Genomic DNA, 6,000 nt, shown 5'->3' on the forward strand with positions numbered 1-6,000 from the left:
TTTATCTACTTGTTTATAAGAAAATAATTGTTGTATGCTTTTCTTTTTATATTATATTAGCATGCATTATCATCCAGTCAACAAATCTAGCATTATCAGTACACTATGTTACTATGTTCTGTTGTACTATATGTTCAACTGTATTATTTCTGTCAGCTTTTTACCATACCAGAAATTGTAAATGTTAGTTTGATAGTATCATGTTAGTTATTTATTTTGAACTTATCTAATGTAGTAAGAATTTGTCACGTTAGCCTGCATCGGGTTCCCAACTATTTACCCAGTTTGTATTGTACAATTTTTTACTGAATGTAAGAACCTTATCCTACTGAGCCGACTACATCCTACTGACTTGCAAAATCTGCAAATTTGAGCAATATACATGAATTACATAAACAAAATATTTAACTTCCAGACTTTGATCTAGATTTTGTACTATATCTATAGAATATGGACTATAGACTTTGAACTGTGAATTCTGAATATAGACTTTGAACTATAGACTTTAGTTGGAACTCCAATGCTATTTTATACATTATGCTTCAATTTTTTTTTCATTCCAAACTACGTATCATTCCAAATTATGTATTCATACCAATAATGTATCATTCCAAATTTTGTATTCATTTCAAATTATGTATCTGTTTTCTAATATCAATAAACGGCTGGGATCACGTAGTGGGTAGACGGCGCTAAACCAATTAACCAAATGGTAAAGATGTGGTGCCCGTCTTCCCCGTTCCTAAATCCTAAATCCTAATGTGTGGAAGTTAGCATTATACGTATAATGTATATTTGGAAGTTGGTTGTATATTTCCATATTAACTTTGTTAAATATTGCACAGCATATAAAATAATAGAGTACACATTTTTTCTACTTGAAGTAAAAGTGAAGGTAAATCTAATGAAATATTTCGCAATACAGACTAATGCTACGTTCACTTAATAATCATCGAAATGTTTTCGAAATTTTATTAAATACATTTCGTGAATATTATACTATTTACAGGAGATATTTTCTCTTCATTTAAAAAGCTCATGAATTAAAAGTTATTATAAATAACCAGATCTTTTGCATTTCTGCTACGTTTAGTATTATTTCACAATACATATGACTGATTTCGCATTTTTTAATGTACACTGTGCGCACAGGAAAAATAGGACAGTTCTATTATCTCCCGCTCTACTGGGCTGATTGATGAAATTTAACTTGCTTTTTTCATGTCTTGAAAGCGCAATTTAAGGTATATATTAAATTTATACGAAAACGTCCATGTCTTGGCAACGTGAATTAAGATTTTTTTTCAACAAATAATGAAATTTAACTTCGTATGGCAATAACGAAATCTTCCCGGTTCTTACACTTATATTTGGTAATGTTTTATAATCATTATGAGAAAATAAAATTATAAGAAAATTGTCTCCCGTGCGGAACAAATTTGCAAAATATTTAATTTCATATTCTGCAATTCATAATAATACGTTCTTAAACACAGCTTTAATTAAAACATTTTAAAATTCATTTTAGCTGGACGTTTAAACACAATTTTTCAACAAACGTGTTTTACATAGTTGATGTTAAAAACAAAAAAGGGTTCTATCTACCAGCAAAAAATATTTGTCCTAAAAAAAATGTTAAATTCTCTAGTTTTTCTGTACACTGTCTTTTGGACTAAAACTAAAATCTGACAGTCAAAATGAAATTTTGAATTAATATATCAAATTAATTTTTTTTAACTTTATTCTACCGAGAATGGGATTTTTTTTTTATCTCATTTTACGCTAAAAACTAGAAAAAGAAATATAATTCGAAGCTTTTAAAACGGAAATTCTTTTTGTGTTTAGTTTTAATATAATTACATATTAATTCTTCATCGTCTAATACAGTTCGAAATTTTCAGATTGTAACTCTTTGCATAAATTGATATTCATAAACATTTCATGTATATCATCACGATCTTTACTTCCTTGCACAACGTAAAGGAAGTATTGCAATCACGAAATATTTCGGGTACCATATTTCGGAGGAAATATGCATTTTCACCGCTATCGAATGCAATTTAACGATGTTTTTCAGTGACTTCTGTATGTAAGGACAGAATAAACGACACTTCCCCCAAAAAAAACAGTTATAAAATTGATTTAAAATTGGAAATGTATTGGAAAGAGATTTTTTTCGTAGCATCTGTACGTACATACGTACATACGTACATACATACGTACGTACATACGTATCTCTCATAACGCAAAAAGGCCCACCAGTCGCTGAACACTGGTAGTTCGGTCCGAGGTTCGAATCTCGCGAACGGGCTGGCTGCATGGGCGTTTTCGTGGTTTTCCCCATGTGTAACGTGTATACGAGCCAGTTTCCCTTAGAAAGTCCTCCACAAAGGCATCCCTTCCCTTAGGCAGATAGCCCTCTAGGCTTTGCCATAATCACACACACACACAGACTCATAACGCAAAAACGAATAACCCTTCGGAACGGACTGCATCCTATAGCAGTCCTGTATACAAAACGTTGAAATTTTGTATACAGGACTGCTATAGGATGCAGCTGTGCACCTCCCTTTTTGGTGGCAATCGGCCGCATCCAAAGTAAATAAATATATATACACATATACTCAATCTATTACTCGGTTCTGTGACCTCAGTTTTTTTTAATTCTTATATGTTGGTAAATTGTGCTTTTTTTGCTTTAAAAACAAATCATTTATGTTGTTCTTATCTTCCGGTTAAGGGTTTTTTTTCCCCTTTTACTTAACCTGCATGCAATATTTGTAGACCTATCGACAATTTACAAGTTGTTTAGTTGAGTCTAAGCCTATTTTTTTACTATAGCAGCCATATTTGTTTACATTGAACTTAGCTGAATAGTGGAATTGTTGCCAATCCAAAGAAGCTAAGCTTCGCAACAACAACTGTTTCTTTTTTATTAATCTAATTCTTTTACACATCATTTTAGATTTATTATAGTATTTGAACAGAACAACTGGCACGATTAGATAATTTTTCAGATGATATAATTTTTTCACATTCTGACTTATAAAATGGAAGAGATGTAACTCTGTTAAGTGAACCTAGCGCCGGAGTATCACTATTGTAAACAATATAGGGAATTTTACAGAGTGCATTTATTCCATTGTGGTTTATGCGCTATCGACGAAGTAGATTTAGTTCAATTCAATAAATTTAAATGAAATGCAGGAAAAATGTGTATAATTTAATATTCCGTGCAAGGAAGTCATGTGACACACACATCAGATTTTTTATTCTTATATGTTGGTAAATTGTGCATTTTTTGCTTTAATTAAAAAGGATTGAATTGTGTTGTTCCAATTTTCCGGTTAAGGTTCTTATGCCGTTAGTTAACCTGCATGTAACGTTTGTAGCTAAGCCTAATTTTTTTACCATAGCAGCCATAATTGTTTACATTTGAAACTTAGAGTAGTGGATTTGTTGCCAATCTAAAGAAACTAAGCTTCGGAACAACAAAGATAACGTCTTTTTGCGAATTTAATCATACATAATCCATTCTGGAATTATCATTTGGGTTATTACACTATCCCATATATATTGACTCAGCATAGCGTCCACAACAAATAAAAGTAAGTTTCTACGCCTTTAGTGTCTTTTTGCAGAGTGAGACTAAAAGTAAACATTCAGTTTGGTGCACTGAAAAAATCTGCCTTCTTGCCCTCTGGCCGAATTGCTTGTTTTTGTGTAGAAACTTTAATTTTAATTGTAAAAATTGTTCTTTAAATTGTTTTAACTGTATTTGTATTTTAGATTTTTATATATTTTTAAATTTTTAATAAAGATGTTTTGAGGTTTTATGTATTCTTGCCCTGTCGCCAATTGAGAACTGAATTAATTGAATGAGAAATCTTTCTCTAATGAAATTCGAGGAAATAAGTTTAAATGAAATGCAGGAAAACTGCGTATAATTTAATATTCCTTGCAAGGAATCTATGAGGTGTACACATCAGATTTTGTATTTCTGCCGAGCAGACGTATGATTCAGACCTTAAAACCGGAGCCCCCAAAGGGAGTTGTTCGGAAAGATTGTAATCACTTAGCCAACAGACGAAACCATTCCTGCAGCTTGTTATAGCACCCTCCGCGCACGATCATCGATCAGCGCAAAATTCCCCCGACTTCCCCGTTTTCACTGAGTGACTTGACATTAACTCATGAGGTACCAGCAGCCTCACTTGTTCCCTTGTCACATCCATTATTGTGGTACCTTTTCTTATCTTTTCAGAGAGATCAATATCTGAACGGTTTTATAAAATACGTATCCTGAAGTACAGAGGCTCTTCACACATTTTTTAGACGATATATATTGTATTCACAAAACTAAATTACATAAAATTCTTGTGTTTTAAATGATCAATTTGACATCCCTTATTCTGAACTATCTTTCGACACCGCAATTTCCAGGATAATAATGTCTTTTGAAATCGCAGAAGAGGTATTCTATCCCATTCCTCCCGAACAGCTTTCCAGAGTCCTGTTAGGGTTTGGGGGCAACGTTTGGATAATGCAGTTTTTAAAAGTCCGAAAGCACAAAAATCCATAGGTGACACATCGGGAGATTTAGTAGGGATATCAGTGAAGGGTATGGCCTTGATACCAGTTTTTTGTTCCATTTTTTTTTTAGGAAATTTACAGTGGATTTTGGTGTGTGACTGCTAGCTTTGTCCTGATGGAGTCTCACAGATTGATGGCACTGTGGGTAAAGCGATGGTATTTCATTCAGACAAATTCACGATAAAATATGTTCCTGATAGTATTTGGAGTTAATCTTGACTTTTTGTTTTTGCACTTTCTTTATTTTTAACTTGCCATTATAAGAAAAACCAGCAACAATCATGAATCCCTTAGAAAAACTTTCTTTCGATTCTTTGAACCATGTACTTAAATTTTTTTCACCCCTTTTATGATAATAAATGGCTCTTTTTTTGTTACAATCATTTAAATACACCCATAATTCATCTATTGTGACAATTGTTTTTTGATTTTTCTTTGGATAAGTGTTTCTCATATAGAATTCTACAGCGTGTCCTGCTTTGAGCGATATGCTTTGGAAGAAGACGATGCACATTGCGTTTTTTCGCTTTTAGATTTAAATCAACGTTTATCATTTTGTTTACAGTGTACACCGAGCATTTTAATGATTTTGCTATTGTCCTTTGACTAGGGGGATTTTATTTTAACATTAAACAACGTACCTTTGCAATAGTCCAAGATGTCCGTTTTTTCTTGGATACTTGTTTGGAATTTTTGTCCCACTTGAGACTCAAATTTGATGTTTTTTCCTTTCTTGTTGATGATATTACCTATCGACGCTTTATATATCACAAAACTATGACCCTCACATCGTTTTTGGATAATGGAGTATGCATATTTCTCTTCGGAAAGAGCGTAAATGTAGCCTTCGAACCACTGCTTTTTTAAATTAGCCATTTTGAATAAAAACAAAACTTTCAAGCCACAGACGATAATTTTGACTTTTAAAAACATAGTACAATTGCAATTACTTCTTTTGAACCAAACGATTTTTTATTACCGCTTTCCAAAGTCGTCTAGAAAATGTGCGAACAGCCTCTGTATTAAAGCCAAATGCACTGAAATCAGAAATTTCTTGAAAGTTCTAGGTAATTATGGGAAATTCCAAAAGAATGTCTAGACTTCTTTCCTACAGACTGATAATTCCGTAAGTTGACTAAAATATACTTTCTATGAAAATCGCATTATTTACCTTACGCATCAGCAACATATAATAGTAAAACTTATCCTTTTACTTCCTGATGCGAAGTAAAGTGAGTATTGCAACCGCGAAAAATTTCGGGTATCATATTTCAACGAAAATATCCATTTTGATCGCTCTTCAATCCATTTGAGCGATGTTTTTGCGTGACATCTGTACGTAAGGATAGAATAAAGGGCTCTTTTTACCAAAACGAATTTCAAAATGGATTTACGGTGGATTAAGAA

This window comes from Stegodyphus dumicola, chromosome 11, assembly GCF_044657685.1.
Source record: "Stegodyphus dumicola isolate Sdum_Otavi_A_Nest chromosome 11, ASM4465768v1".
Taxonomy (NCBI): Eukaryota; Metazoa; Arthropoda; class Arachnida; order Araneae; family Eresidae; genus Stegodyphus; species Stegodyphus dumicola.